Raw genomic sequence first — 16,378 nt, forward strand, 5'->3', positions numbered from 1 at the left:
AATAACATCCTGCTATCTGGGTACAGCCTTGCAACACTTTTTTTTTATTTCCACTGTAATCTTTTGTCGCCTTTCTGAAGATTTTTTTTACATTTCGGAACATATAGAAAACACAACCTGCATCATGTCAAAGATGAACTTTGTCTTTGAATACAGATATAAGTCACAATATTCATTATATCTTTATTTGACACTAGTCAGGGATGCCTACTTATACTCCAGCTGACTAGAACCTTATCATTTTAACACAATTATCTTTTTTTTTCAAAAAAATATTGTTATTACGGTTTATGTTACACGGATATTCATTAGTTCGGTAGCTTAAGTTCTTTGCCATACTATTTCCGCAGTAAATCAAGCTATTTCATTTAATTTCGTGTTAACCTGAATGAGTTCGATATTGATTGCGTGCTCGATATGTACAACGAACGGTCAAGTTGAGCATTATATATGACACAGCCGTGGGAGGAGTTTATTTTTAATCCATTCATTTTATTGGCTCAGGTTCTGTTCTAAGTTAGTAAGATCATATGAAGAGAGATCTTCGTCAAGAAGAATGGCTCTGCTCTGCTTCATATGATCTTACTATTACATAGACCATTGAAGATATGAAAGAAATTTAATATTTGTGAAATATTTTTTGCTTTAACGAATTCTTAGTGTAAGTCCAACGTTTATGCGAATTTTCACCGAAAGACGTTCATAAAAAAATCACAATATCTCAATAATTTCCGAACAGCCCTCGTAAAAAGGTTCCCTTTCCATTAAAATCAAATATTTATAACTTGTCACCTTTTTTTGAGAAAAAAAACTGAACATCTTATTGTACGTAGAGTGATTAGATAAAGTCATTTTTAAATAGGAGGTCATGGATCACAAAGCTCACCTTAGAACAGTAGAGTCCTCACTATTCGGGATTGTTTATTGCGAAATGCCTTTTCAATGTTAATTTTAAAAAATCGCAAAAGGACGGTTGATTAAGAGATTTTGCATAGACTTAAGCACAAAAAAATAGAAGGGAGTAATCAGTGAGCTTCTCGCAAAATTATACGTTAATTTATGAATCGTGTATGTCTAATAATTTTCAGTAACTATAGCAATGCTTTTTTCACCCAATTTTCCCCACTTATAATATACCCATTATTATCTTTTTTATGACAAGAGGAACATAATTTGATAATACTTTTTCTTTAATCTACAGTACTCCAGGATGTTCTCATATGAGTTCTAACTTTCCTGGCTCAGTGGTTCATGAGAAAAGTATTGTTCCTATATTTATATTTCATTGTAAATCTTAGTGTCCCCGTTGTGGCTCTGCCCCCGGGGGTGATGATTTGAACACTTAATAATCTACACTATCCCAGAATTTTTCCACATAGGTTTCAACTTCCCTTGATCAATGGTTCTTGAGTTCAAGAATTTTCAAGTGCATTTAAAATCAAAATTTAAATTTTATATTGGTCCCCGTCCTGCCCTAGGGCACATTATTTAAACAATTTAAAATCTATACTACCCCAGAGTGTTTCCACATAAGTTTCAAATTCCATCGACAAGTTGTTCATTAAATGATTTTTAAGAGTTATTCATATGTATTTTAATGTTTAATTCAAAGATACGTATGCCGTTTTAAACAGTATTTTTGCACGGCTGAAACCAAACAAAAATTTCAGAAGTATGATTAGCTATCAAATATGACGCATTTTTGCAAATTCGACGAAATATTATTCGGTATTAACAATGTACTGACGAGGAAGAGATCATGATATTCTACTGAATATTTATGAAGAATTGGCGTTTATGCTGGATCTGCGCATGTGCACGGGAAAAGCATTGCGAGAATGAAACTATTTTCTGTGACGTCAGAATAAATTTACATGTTCCTGACTGACAAATCGACCAATCAGTTCAATGAGTTGCATTTGATGCATTTATGGGTTACTACAATAAATACTACATGTGTTTTTCAAAAAAGGCTAGTTTTTTTTTAAATTTCCTCTCGGAGAGACGTGATCCATTTTTCCAAGCATTTTATACACTTAATATAAATAATATGTACATTATTGTCTACTAGTCCCATGCTCACAATTACATACAAATGATTAACAATTACAAAAATTAGAGTCCCCCCCCCCCCCACACTACTGTATAAGTTTGTATACCGTTTCCTCGTGCTCTTCTGTCTGTGAAAAGTCAATTTCACGTACTACATGTATTCCTCGGTACAAAAAGCAACCAATGCTGAGGTGTGCTCACGTATTGACAATGTTTACAGCATATACAACTTCGAAACATACAGTATGCTACAAAATACACGTTCTATTATCAATGCACATGAGACTTAAGATAGAGGAAATTTAAAAAAAAATCGTGCAATTTAAATCTTTTTTTTTATAAATGCATTAACTTTGAATTTCTAGTAAGAAAAAAATGAACAACAACTAATTCAAACAGATGCGTTGCAAATTTACAAATATAGAGTTTAAAAACAGGAATCTTATTAACTTGTGGAGACTTTCAAAGTACTTTTTAACAAGGAAAACTGAATTGTTTTGTTAGTTTGAGCATGGGAATTCTCAATTAGTACCCATTCTTCTTATTCGTTTTTCAAACATGTTTCAAAAAATTGTAAATTGGCTTACGAAGAATAGATTCTAATTAAGAATTAACAAATAATATTTCGTCAAATTTGAAAGAATGGTTCATTTTTTTGTAGCTAATTATACTTCAGAAATTTTGGTTTGGCTTTAACTGTGCAAAAATACTATTTAACACGGCATATATATCTTTAAATTCCCTATTGTGTCCCTGAGGAGATCTGATATGAATTTAGAATCTTCTCTATCCCAGAATGTTTCCGCGTAAATTTTAGCTTTTCTAGACCAGTGGTTCTTAGAAGATTTTAAAAGATTTTACCTACCGGGGTATATATTTCAATGTAAAACATTTTTCCTATTGCAGCTACGTCCTTTCCTCGGATGTCAGGATTTGAACAATTTAGAATCTACCTTACCCAAGAAAGTTTCCAAATTAATTTCCTGACCCTATCGTTCTTAAGATTTTAAAGAATTTCTTAATAATTCAATGTAGAACTTTGTTTCAAATTGTGGTCCCGTTCTACCCCCCCCCCTCCCTTTGGGGGCATGATTTAAACAATTTGAATCTACGATACCCCAGAATGTTTCCACAGAAGACTCTCCTAAGCCAATGTTCCTTTATGCTAAAATCTTTAAACCTTACACGAAACAAAAGTGTACGACTTTCTAGGAAAGTCTTTCGGAATCTGAAACAACTTGAAAACTTTAACCTCGATTCTAGTTATTTGAGTAAGTTTACAATACCTTACATGGCTCGCTATTCTTACCGTGACCTGTCTAACAAGAGGCCAAGGGGCCACATCGCTCATCTGAGCAATTTGCTAGGAAAAAGCACATATCAGATAAGAACTGAAAGTTTACTTTTTTTTTGGGGGGGGGGGGGGGGGGCTTGAATTGTAACCACCCAGGGGGACCTGGTTTGAACAAACTAGAATCTAAACTACCTAAGGATGATTCCATATAAATATGACTAAGTATGGATTTAAAGTACTTGAAAAAAGGACTTTAAAAGGGTTTCCTATATATTCCTATGTAAAACTTTGGTCGGGCATTTTGGCCCCAACCTATCCCGGGGGTCATGATTTGGAAAAACCTGAATCTACACTACCTGAAGATGATTCCACATGAGTTTCATCTTTCCTGTCTCAATGGTTCTTGAGAAGAAGATTTTAAAAGATTTTTCTGATATTTTCTTATGTAAAACTTTGAACGGCCATATTGGCCCAACCCTATCATGATTTGGACACAATGAATCTACACTACCTGAGGATGATTCCACATGAGTTTCATCTTTCCTAGCCCAGCAGTTCTTGAGAAGATGATTTTTAAGAAATTTTCCTATATATTCCTATGTAAAACTTTGATCGGCCATTTTGGCCCCATTCTTCCCCCGGGGGTCATGATTTGAAGAAACTTCAATCTACACTACCTTAGGATAATTTCACATGAGTTTCATGTTTCCTAGCCCAATGGTTCTTGAGAAGAAGATTTTAAAGGATTTTTCCTATATATTCCTATATAAAACTTTAATCGGCCATTTTGGCCCCACCCTAGCCCCAGGGGTCATGATTTGAATACATTGGAATCTACACTACAAGAGGATGATTCCACATGAGTTTCATCTTTCCTGGCCTAGTGGTTCTTGAGAAGAAGAATTTTTAAAAATACCATTAATTTTTCTCTAATTCATAATTATCTCCCCCTGGAAAAAGGTGTGGCCCTTCATTTAAACAAACTTGAATTACCTTAACCCAAGGATTCTTTGTAGTAAGTTTGGTTGAAATTGGCCCAGTGGTTCTTGAGAAGAAGATGAAAATGTGAAAATTTTACAATGACGACAACGACAACTACGAAAACAACGACGACAACAGACAACGGACAAATTTTGATCAGAAGAGCTCACTTGAGCCTTTGGCTCATGTGAGCTAAAAGCAGATATCGTCCTTGAGAAGGGATATATGGGACATGTGAGACGCAGTTTCCCAAAAAAACATTCTCTCATTGAATTAGAGAACTTGGATTTTATGAAACTGATTCTAAATTCACAGAATATTCATATCAATCATAATGATGAATATGTTTGCACTTTTTTAAAATTCATTAAGAATTCTATTCTCAGATTACATCCCAGTAACTGGCATAGCGGAAATTATCACCAATGCCATTTATAATAGCAAGAAAACCTTATATATCATGACATTACACTTTGAAGATTCATACTTGTGTATGCTGAACTAAACATGGCAGTATAGAGACCATTTACTCCCGAAACGGTGTTTTTGTTTTGGTTGCCTTAGAGAGAGATGTAATTGACTCGTTGAAATAGTGTATATTCTCTCGGCAAGCATCGCGAATGTTTATACACAATTTCAAGTCGTTGGATAAAGCGAAAATCAAATCACACAATATGAATATCCTCGATCTCTTTATATACCCTACGCTTGAGAAAAATTAAACTAAAATGTCAATTGAAAAAAAAATAGAATTTGTATGTATATGTTGAGCTAAAATATTAACAAGAGGCCCATGGGCCACATCGCTCACCTGAGAAGCTTTGACCAATCTGTTCTTTACCAGATTTCCCCCTTGTTATACATAATGCATCCCCACCCTACCCCACTGATAATAATTTAGACATTTTGAAATCTAAACTACCCCATGATCCTTCCATGGGCACAAATGTTTCAGTTTTTTTGGCCCAGTGGTTCCTGAGAAGAAGATTTTCAAAGATTTTTCCTATATATTTCTATGTAAATCTTTGATTCCCTATCATGGTCCCGCCCTTCCCCCGGGGGTCATGATTCCTACAATTTAGAATTTACACTACCCCAGAATGCTTCCACATAAGCTTCACTTTTTCTGGCCCAGTGGTTCTTGAGAAAAAGATTTTCAAAGATTTTTCCTATATATTTCTTCATAAAACTTTGATTCCCCATTGTGGCCCCGCCCTTCCCCCGGGGGTCATGATGTGAACAATTTAGAATCTACATTATACCAGGATGCTTCCACATAAGTTTCAGCTTTTCTGGCCGAGTGGTTCTTGAGAAGAAGTTTTTCAAAGATTTTTCCTATATATTTCTATGTAAAACTTTGATACCTCATTGTGGCCCCGCCCTTCCCCCGGGGGTCATTATGTGAACAATTTAGAATCTACACTATACCAGGATGCTTCCACATAAGTTTCAGCTTTTCTGGCCCAGTGGTTCTTGAGAAGAAGATTTTCAAAGATTTTTCCTATAAATTTCTATATAAAACTTTGATTCCCCATTGTGGCCCCGCCCTTCCCCCGGGGTCATTATTTGAACAATTTAGAATCTGAATTATACCAGGATGCTTCCACATAAGTTTCAGCTTTTCTGGCCGAGTGGTTCTTGAGAAGAAGATTTTCAAAGATTTTTCCTATATATTTCTATGTAAAACTTTGATACCTCATTGTGGCCCCGCCCTTCCCCCGGGGGTCATTATGTGAACAATTTAGAATCTACACTATCCCAGGATGCTTCCACATAAGTTTCAGTATTTGTGGCCCAGTGGTTCTTGAGAAGAAGATTTTCAAAGATGTTTCCTATATATTTCTTCATAAAACTTTGATTCCCCATTGTGGCCCCGCCCTTCCCCCGGGATTAAAGATTTGAACAATTTAGAATCTACACTATCCCAGGATGCTTCCACATAAGTTTCAGCTTTTCTGGCCGAGTGGTTCTTGAGAAGAAGTTTTTCAAAGATTTTTCCTATATATTTCTATATAAAACTGTGATTCCCCATTGTGGCCCCGCCCTTCCCCCGGGATTAAAGATTTGAACAATTTAGAATCTACACTATCCCAGGATGCTTCCACATAAGTTTCAGCTTTACTGGCCCAGTGGTTCTTGAGAAGAAGATTTTTTAATGACCCAACCCTATTTTTGTCTTTTCTTGATTATCTCCCCTTGCGAGGGGATATGTCCCTTCATTTTAACAATTTAAATTCCCCTTCACCCAAGGATGTTTTGTACCAAGTTTGGTCAAAATTGGCCCAGTGGTTCTTGAGAAGAAGTCGAAAATGTGAAAAGTTTACAGACGGACAGACAGACAGCTATACAGTTGAGAGGTACATTGTGCATTTTACGGAAGGTGCGGGGTTATCATTTTGCTTTGTGGGGTTATTAAGAGTACAGTGGTGACTTGAGAGGTTTCATTAGGAATTCAAACAAATGGTATATTGTGGGGTTAAAGGTCTATATTTGTGGGGTTAAAGGTCTATATTTGTGGGGTTAAAGATCTATATTTGTGGGGTTAAAGATCTATATTTGTGGGGTTAAAAATTAATTATTTAATATCAAGTCAACTTTACAGGCAACTAATTATAAGTACTTAAAATTGTTACTGTTTATCTGAAGAACTTAAAACGGATATAGCAATAACATTTTTCAACTACTGCATAGCAGTAACAATGCAAAAAATGTTTTTATTTGAGGATAACTGTTGCATCAAAGTAAATTAACCCATCATGTTTTCACATGAAGATGATAGACAAGAATATCCCAGAAAGTGTTAAACAAACAACCCCACTATGCTATTAGATATAACAGACAACACTAACCCCATAAATTATAAGACAAACAACCCCAGTATGTACTCTTATAAACATAATAGACAACACTAACCCCATTAAGCGTTTGGACAGCAACCCCACTATGTACTCTCATAAAGATAATAGACAACATTAACCCCATAAAGTGTTTGGACAGCAACCCCACTATATGTACTCTCATAAAGACAATAGACAACACTAACCCCATTAAGTGTTTGGACAGCAACCCCACTATGTACTCTCATAAAGATAATAGACAACACTAACCCCATAAAGTGTTTGGACAGCAACCCCACTATGTACTCTCATAAAGATAATAGACAACACTAACCCCATTAAGCGTTTGGACAGCAACCCCGCTATGTACTCTCATAAAGATAATAGACAACACTAACCCCATAAAGTGTTTGGACAGCAACCCCAGTATGTACTCTTATAAAGATAATAGACAACACTAACCCCATAAAGTGTTAGGACAACAACCCCACTAAGTACTCTTATAAAGATAATAGACAACACTAACCCCATAAAGTGTTTGGACAGCAACCCCACTATGTACTCTCATAAAGATAACATACAACATTAATCCCATAAAGTGTTTGGACAGCAACCCCACTATGTACTCTCATAAAGATAATAGGCAACATTAACCCCATAAAGCGTTAGGACAACAACCCCACTATGTACTCTCATAAAGATAATAGACAACACTAACCCCATAAAGTGTAACAACCCCATTATGTTCTTATATAGATAAAAGATAACATTAACCCCACAAAGTGTTAGACAAGAACCACAATATGTTCTGATAGAAAATATCAGACATCTTAGTAACCTCAGAGTGTTAAACAAACAACCCCGCTGTGTTCTCATGTAACAGATACAAGTAACCATATGAATTTAAGTGTTTGAAAACCCCAGTATGTTCTAATATTAAAAAACTCTACCAGGGACTGGTAATAAAAGAACAAGTACCCCCACTATGTTCAATCGCAACTTCTCGAGCCTTTCTGACTAGCTGACAAACGACCTCGAATGTATTAGGTAGACGCCATGGCAACAACCCCCCTTTTCATGATCTTCGAAATAAATGCATGAAGACCTTTTATCTGTGGAATATGGAGTTTAACTTTATTCAATGCTATGATATTACATAAAATATACTATAAAAGGGACTTCTTACTTCCTCTATCCTATATTTGAAAAAACAAGAAAAGCATAACCTTTAACATCAGGTGATGTTAATACATTCGAGGTTGTTTTTCCGAACTCTGACAGAAAGACCCTGAGTGAGATGATGCGATTGCCAGTACGTCATGTCCTTTTTTTACTATTAAAAATACCAAACAATACTCGTAATACTTTTTCCTATTTAGATAACATACTCGAAAATTTGTTTTAAATATTTTTCAAACTATTTTTAATTGGATAATCTCTTTATCTTTACTGCTTATTTCTAATGAGAATTTTTCCTTTGAATCTGCTGGTGCATGAATTTGAAGTGTACATTATGCATCAAAAGCATACATAATTTCATTGTAAATTAATAATAATAAATAAAAGAGATGATCCTGATTTTTCAAAAAAAAATTTAATTAAACTTTTCAGTTACTCGACAAGTTGAACACAGATAAGAAACATGTCAATAAATGTAGAACACAGAAAAAAAACCCTCAAAATTTGAGACAATCTTCATAGATGTAAAAAAAAAAAAAAAACCAAGTATATAGTGAGTTGTCAAATAACTCTAAAACTTGCATGTTATTGCTACTTATTTTAAACAAAATATATTAATTCAAACTAGAAATATGTCCATAGGACATGAATGCCCCGCCGAGGAAATATTAGTAAAGCAACATGAAAATTTGTATGTGTATAAAATTTGATCAGAATATCTTGAATAGTGATGCAGCTGAATTGCTTGTTTGGAAAATATAGGTCAGATCCAGCATCCAAAGCAAGTCTGGTAGTGTCCATCCTTAGATGCATCATCCATGCAAGTTTGGTTCAGGTAGGACTTATAGTTACTTGGGAATGAAAATATTGGTCAGATCCAGCATCCGAAGCAAGTCTGGTAGTGTCCATCCCTAGCTGCATCATCCATGCAAGTTTGGTTCAGATAGGGCTTATAGATACTTGGGAATAAAAATGCAGGTCAGATCCAGCATCCGAAGCAAGTCTGGTAGTGTCCATCCCTAGATGCATCATCCATGCAAGTTTGGTTCAGGTAGGGCTTATAGTTACTTTGGAATGGACCTGCTCCAAAAACTTTAACCTGGTCACTCATCTGGAAAATGTAGGTCAGATCCAGCATCCGAAGCAAGTCTGGTAGTGTCCATCCCTAAATGCATCATCCGTGCAAGTTTATATCAACATTTGATGTTTGATAACACCATCTTGAATGATATGTTTAAAACTTAGCTAAACACTAATTTAAGAAAAGTGAGGTCAAAGTCAACGGAAAGGTCAAGGTCAAAAAATGTTGATGCAGTTGCATAGCTCTCATCAATATCCATCAGCATATGAAGTTTGATGAAAATAATGGATAGTTTCTTTGAAACTTAGATTTGAACAGAGCTAAACACAAAGTGTGACAGAAGACGGAAGGACAGAAGGACGGAAGACGGACATGACAAACACTATATGCCCCGGCCATATTCATGGCGGGGCATAATGAAGGTTTAAAAAAAAAGTGTTGTCTAATATCTCATCATTTAGCATTTTAAAATTGATCTTAAAACAAAAATAACGATGTACATCCTTTTGGAAAATATACTCAAACTTACAGCTGCACCCCCACTCCCATCCCCTTAAATAACCAACATGCAATTGATTTATAATTTTCAAAAAAATAAAAATCAAACAACATAAATGTACATTTCAGTTTAATAATTATTTCTCACATTTAAAATGAGATCGCTAATTAAAAAAGACGAAAACTATGACTGTTAATGTATAGAAATTCGCCATGCCGAATGCAATGTTCATAAAAGATCCTTTTGTCTTAAAGCTGAACACTACTCATAAACATATGTAATCAGAGATTACATATAGCTCAATTCAAAAAATGATTACTTCAAGTAAGACACGGTCTCACATTTAACTAATAATCAAGAAGTTAATTTAAGGTTTGCAGTAACTTGAGAATAGACATCCAAATACTTGAAACTAGTTGCCCATCAAGAAAATGTAATTCAAATCCACGACCCATGTAAATGTTATCTTTTTTAGATCAACTTTCAAAAATCGATTCATCTTCTTTTTCTGAAAAGTAAGTCAGGTCCTGAATGTCGCCGTCTGGAGAAGGCAATGGCAAGAATGAATCGGGATTGTGCTAGCCTTGTTCTTCTGAAAAGTCTTTAACTCATACTTCATGTATACCTGTCAAAAAAAATACAGTAAAATATATTTTTAAATGATAATGTTGAATTTTTTAAAAGGTTATGTTTTAATTTATTGTAAAAAAAATATTGTTGTCTTGATTTTATGGGCACTTATAATATGTACTTACCATCGATCTGGATGTCTCTAATAGTTGCTTTCCTTAAATTTGTGAACTATATTCAGATCACAAATTGTGTGTTCAGGTTTTTTTTTTCAACTTTATGAATGTCCGACGCCTGCTGGTGTTGCTGCAACAATAGAGTGGCCTAGATCATCAAAGTTCCACTGATGTTCACTTTCAGTGGTATCTGAACTCTACAAAGGAATACAGAAGCAAATGTTTATTTATAACACATACAAAAATTCCGAGTTACTAATTAAAATTCATTGAAATTTATTTATAGCATAGTTGTCATGTACTGTGAACTACTTTCTTATATTGGTAAAAGGTGAAAAAGTACAGTCAAACTTGTTTTAAGCTTTGGGAAGTCCAGAAACTAGCCACTTAAGACAGGTGGCCTCTTATTCCAGTTTGCCCAAGAAGTAGCCAGTCGGTCAATAAATAAACAGCAATAACCACTACAGTTGATTTAATTAAACATGTCAATTTCACAAAACCTTTGTATGTGTGTATATATATATTAATCCATGCTTATTTAAAAAATATCAAATTAAAGAATTCCAAATTTTTAAGGTTTTGTGCATGTTTCTGTTCCTAGAAAACAGTTAAACTTCATACATTCGTAAGTGTTCTTTTGTTACATTCAAATATATGATAATTGAATTACAGTATCATTCAAGAAGAAATACGTGTGCCTTACTACTATCTATTTTTTAATAAGAAAAAATACACAAGCTTTAATTAAAAGACAGTTTAATGGTGAATTAAATAAAGTATAAAAATTTATTTCAGTAAGTGTCAATAAAATCCATTTAAAAACTTCACTATCATTTGTTCAGGTAATGATCAGCAGTGTAACCCCCCCCCCCCCCCCCTTCAATTAATCCTCGATCAACTAGTTTGCTGAAGTTTTTAAAGTCTTGTAAATTTTTTATATTATTTTTATAAAGCTGTCAGAATTTCTATCTAACATACAGACACACACAAAAAATTATTCAATTGACCAAAGATTTGTATTTACGCAGTTTAAAATCATTCTACTACAACACAGGTGTCAAGTGCAGTAGTGCGTAACTAATCCCTATCGATCGTCTCCTGATAGTGAAATTCACGAGATAATCATGCTATACAAAACATTTGTTTTGACAAGAGTTGCAATTAGAGCTTCTACACGGAATCAAAATCTAACAGGTGTGAAAATACTGATAGCCCTGTATTAGCTAAGTCACATACTCTCACTGTAAATATTCAAAGCAATGATGAATTAATATTGTAAATTACAAAATGTAGCTTTAAACTTGAATTTCTTTAAGTTTAGCTATGGAAAAACTATTAATTGTGATTTAATTCTTTTAAACTTTCAATCGTCGATCTTGAAAAATAAGTACAAATTGATCTTACAGGACAATTATATTTTTTTCATTAACACAAACAGAGTTATATATATACGTATCTAAAGGTAATTTGTTTAATTTCTTTAATAGGTGAATTCTATTATCGGGCACATAATTACACAAGCGAATGTGTAAAAAATGTGACATATTGGGTATTTTAACAACTGATTAAAATGTCCTGCACTCATTTATAAACATTGATTGTCATTTATCAAATTGATATACCACTAAATTTTACAACCTAATTATACAACCCCATGTTGATTCCTACGAAGTCTACTTGCTGTGAAAATTTATTGCAGTGACATTGTTAATTCCATTTTTCCATTCTGATTTTCTCTCTATAAATTAAGGTACGATTACAAGTACATGTAAACAAATGTGTGAAGAGTAGATAAACAATTGGTACGTATCTAGAATGAATTCAAAGAGAGAGAGAGAGAGAGAAAGAGAGAGAGAGAGAGAGAGAGAGAGAGAGAGAGAGAGAGAGAGAAAGAGAGAGTGAAACAGGATAAAATTAAAGCCAAAAATATTCAATTTGAAAAAAATTTAAACACGGAAGATTTAAAAATGAATCGGGAGGGGCGGAAGAGGGGTGAAAAATCCAGAGATTTTGTCTCCCGTCGGAAGAATCACATGTATTTATGTTATGAGATATCTGCATGTATTTACCATAGGTATAGAGAAAATTCGAATTAAGAAAAAAACACGATCGTTTTTGGAAGTAAATAAGCCAAGTAGTACTCCAACACGGATTAAATTATGGAGATTTATTGACAGTTGGAGCATGTTATATGGAAAATTTAAATGGTTTGGATTTTTATAGCAAAAAACGAGTGAAAATACGTACCAGGTGTGCTTTGCACGTATTGCATGTGTATAAATAATATCTTTTTTTACTGGCCAACGGGGCGACCTACTTGCAGAGAACCACTAGCCCGACCCCCGGGTATCGGTCGATTTTCATTGCAGACCTCTGATTAAAAAAAGAACTATCAGTGCATTCATTATTATTATTTTTTTTTTTACAAAAGTCCGTTTTCAATAGGTATGTGTTTATGTGGACTACAGATTTCCTTTCCTTGACTTTAAATAAATTCTACAACTGCATAATGTACGTATGAAGCATGTCAAACAACTTACAAAGCTTTTTTTTTCAATGGGGTGCAACAAAATAGTATGACTTACTGCATTTGCTTTTTGTGTTTCCGAATTTCCTCACTGCTAATACAAAGTGTCCAAACACAGCTACTTCCGTATTCTGCGCATGCGCAGTTAGTTTTAAATATATGCGCATGCTCAGGTATTCGGAACTCCTCGATTCAATTACCGAACTCCTCTAAACAGCAGATTTCTGAATGTCTGAGCGTTTTGGGCTAAGGACATGTCCAAAATTTGGACAAAGTCTTTGTGAGGTTAAATCTAATTTTAGGTTTTTCGACCTCATAGAGTAATTTTGAACGTAAATAGACCCCTTCATTATGGGGTTAACCCCACAGTACCAAAAAAACCCCACACTGCTGGAAAATACGTTAATTTTACCCCACAATGTACCTCTCGTAAGAACAGCTAGACAGACAGACGGACGGACACACATTTGGTTATATATTGGGTACATCAAGTCCAAGTCCTATTGGATACTGCTTATTGGATACAAAAAAAGTGTACACACGAGAGAGCATTATTTGGGTAGCTGCTGTTCAAATCTTATTGGATATTAATCCTCGTGTCCGTATTTTATTGGGTTTTTTCTTGTTGTTTTTTATTCATTTCAAATTATTATATATTTAATATTTGCTGGTAAATTAAGACAATACTGAAAACCTTTGGTTTTGAACCCATATTTTTGTCAATTTCTGTGATATATAGCTCTTTTATTGTGACACCTTACTAATTTGTTCTTAGCAATAAGGATATACACCTGTATATTTCAAAATAATTAATATTAAAATATATGAATACCTAAGTGCAAAAAAAAAAAACTGAATTGTGAAAACACAACTCAACACATCTCAGAATTTCTTGAATAACAAGTCATGACCAATTAATAATAAGCAAATGCCCATTACATGTTGGACAGAATGAAGGTATCCAACAGGCATTGGACAGGTGTCCTATACCTGTTGGGTTGTATTTTGACGAAGGGATTAAACTACCCAAGAACAATTGAACATGTGTACATTGTCCAATTCTATTTGGGTTTCTTGAATCTCCTCATCAAAATACAACCCAACAGGTAATGGACACCTGTCCAACTCCTCTTGGATATCTACATCCCACCCAACAGGTAATGGACACTTGTCCAATTCTTCTTGGGTTTCTTGAATTGTTTCATCAGAATACCACTCAACAGGTAATGGACACCTGTCCAACTCCTCTTGGATATCTACATCTCACCCAACAGGCAATGGACACTTGTCCAATTCTTCTTGGGATTTTTGAATTGTTTCATCAGAATACAACCCAACAGGTAATTGACACCTGTCCAACTCCTCTTGGATATCTACATCCCATCCAACAGGTAATGGACACTTGTCCAATTATTCTTGGGTTTCTTGAATTGTTTCATTAGAATACCACCCAACAGGTAATGGACATCCGTCCAACTCCTCTTGGATATCTACATCCCACCCAACAGGCAATGGACACTTGTCTAATTCTTGGGTTTCTTGAATCTCCTCATAAAATACAACCCAATAGTTAATGGACACCTGTTCAACTCCTCTTGGATATCTACATCCCACCCAACAGGTAATGGACACTTGTCCAGTTCTTCTTGGGTTTCTTGAATTGTTTCATCAGAATACCACTCAACAGGTAATGAACATCCGTCCAACTCCTCTTGGATATCTACATCCCACCCAACAGGCAATGGACACTTGTCTAATTCTTGGGTTTCTTGAGAATCCCCTCATCAGAATACTACCCAACATGTAATGGACACCTGTCCAATTCCTCTTGGATATCTTCATCCCTTCAATAGTATATAAACTAAAAGGTATTGGACATTCTTCTTGGGTTACTCAATTTTTTTTTCATAAGAAAGAAAACCCAATAGGTATTGGACATTGGTTCACTTCTTCTTGGATACTACATCCCAACATTAAAATAAAACCCGACAGGCGATGTTTACCTGTCCAGTTCTTCTTGGGTTACTTATACCCTTCATTAAAATTGTCAAATTTGTCTTGGATATTTATACTCCTGTATTAGATTGCAAACCCAATAAGTATGACATTTTCCTTCCCTAGTTGAATTCAAATTTATCTGCATAAGCATACATAAGTCCAAAACATATTCAATACTTTAATTCTAACATTCCACATCTCATTCAGTGTACACTTTACAAATGATAGGAAATATATAAGCATTTTGTACCTAAACTATTTGGCTTTTAAAGAATTTTATAACCATGTTTGCAAAATTTAAATTTAAATATTGGAACTTGGAGCAAGTCATTACAGGTAGAGCAAGATGCTGAAAACCATATTGATAAATAGATCACACCCTTGATAAAATATTTGCCTTCAGTTGCTAAGATTGTGTTGTATTATATGGAAAATTTCTATAATCCTGTTTATTACAGATACATGTACAATGCATATTTTCCCTGTAATAATAAAAATACTTCTGAGATGTAAAAGAATGGATTAAATAGTCACTGATGTTAAAAGTTGAAGCCGATAAAACAGTGTCGCACCAGAAACCTCAGTTACAAGTACAATAAATGAATTCGTTGTATCAAAACTTTAAAATAATTGATGCACAATGTCCAATTCTTTTCGACAAATCGGGATAAAGATATTCAATCAAATCATCACTGTTATAAGTATTAGAGCTAGAGAGAGGTCATTACATGCCCAAATTTTACATGTAAGACTTTGATCCTATATCTCAATAAATGTCAAAATGTTTTAATTTTTGTTCCTGTTCAATACTTTCTTCTTCAGGGTCTCTAATGGCCTATACTGTATGATACCTCCATTGACCCTGCTCTTTTATATTGCCATATGTTTATCCAGTAGCAGTGGTTATGCTCAGGCAATCTTTGAAATATTCCTCATTTCATGCATCTCCTTCTGTTCTGCCTCTGTCCATTTTATTCATTCTGCAATTAGATAAAGGCATTTCTTTGCAGTATAAAACATGTTTTTCTTGACTACAGCTGAAGATCACCTATTATGTTGATCAAACCCCACCAAGAAGTAGAAGTATATTTCTTATTCAGAAATATGTATTGATAAATAAAATGGAAGAAAAACTAAATTCTATCAACTCTTTTTTTTCTTCTATGTCTAACTGCATCTTCATC

General features: G+C 34.4%; 1 long non-coding RNA gene across 1 annotated transcript; it reads left to right on the forward strand.

Annotated features, from left to right (window-relative positions):
* The first annotated feature begins 9,230 nt into the window (after positions 1–9,230).
* Positions 9,231–10,314, forward strand: LOC134253860 (uncharacterized). Its single transcript, XR_009989184.1, has 2 exons — positions 9,231–9,321; positions 9,468–10,314. It is a non-coding gene; the product is annotated as an uncharacterized LOC134253860 (long non-coding RNA).
* The last annotated feature ends 6,064 nt before the right edge of the window (positions 10,315–16,378 follow it).

This window comes from Saccostrea cucullata, unplaced genomic scaffold, assembly GCF_032062105.1.
Source record: "Saccostrea cucullata isolate Sc308-1 unplaced genomic scaffold, CSIRO_AGI_Scuc_v1 ctg2278, whole genome shotgun sequence".
In the NCBI taxonomy this organism is placed as follows: Eukaryota; Metazoa; Mollusca; class Bivalvia; order Ostreida; family Ostreidae; genus Saccostrea; species Saccostrea cuccullata.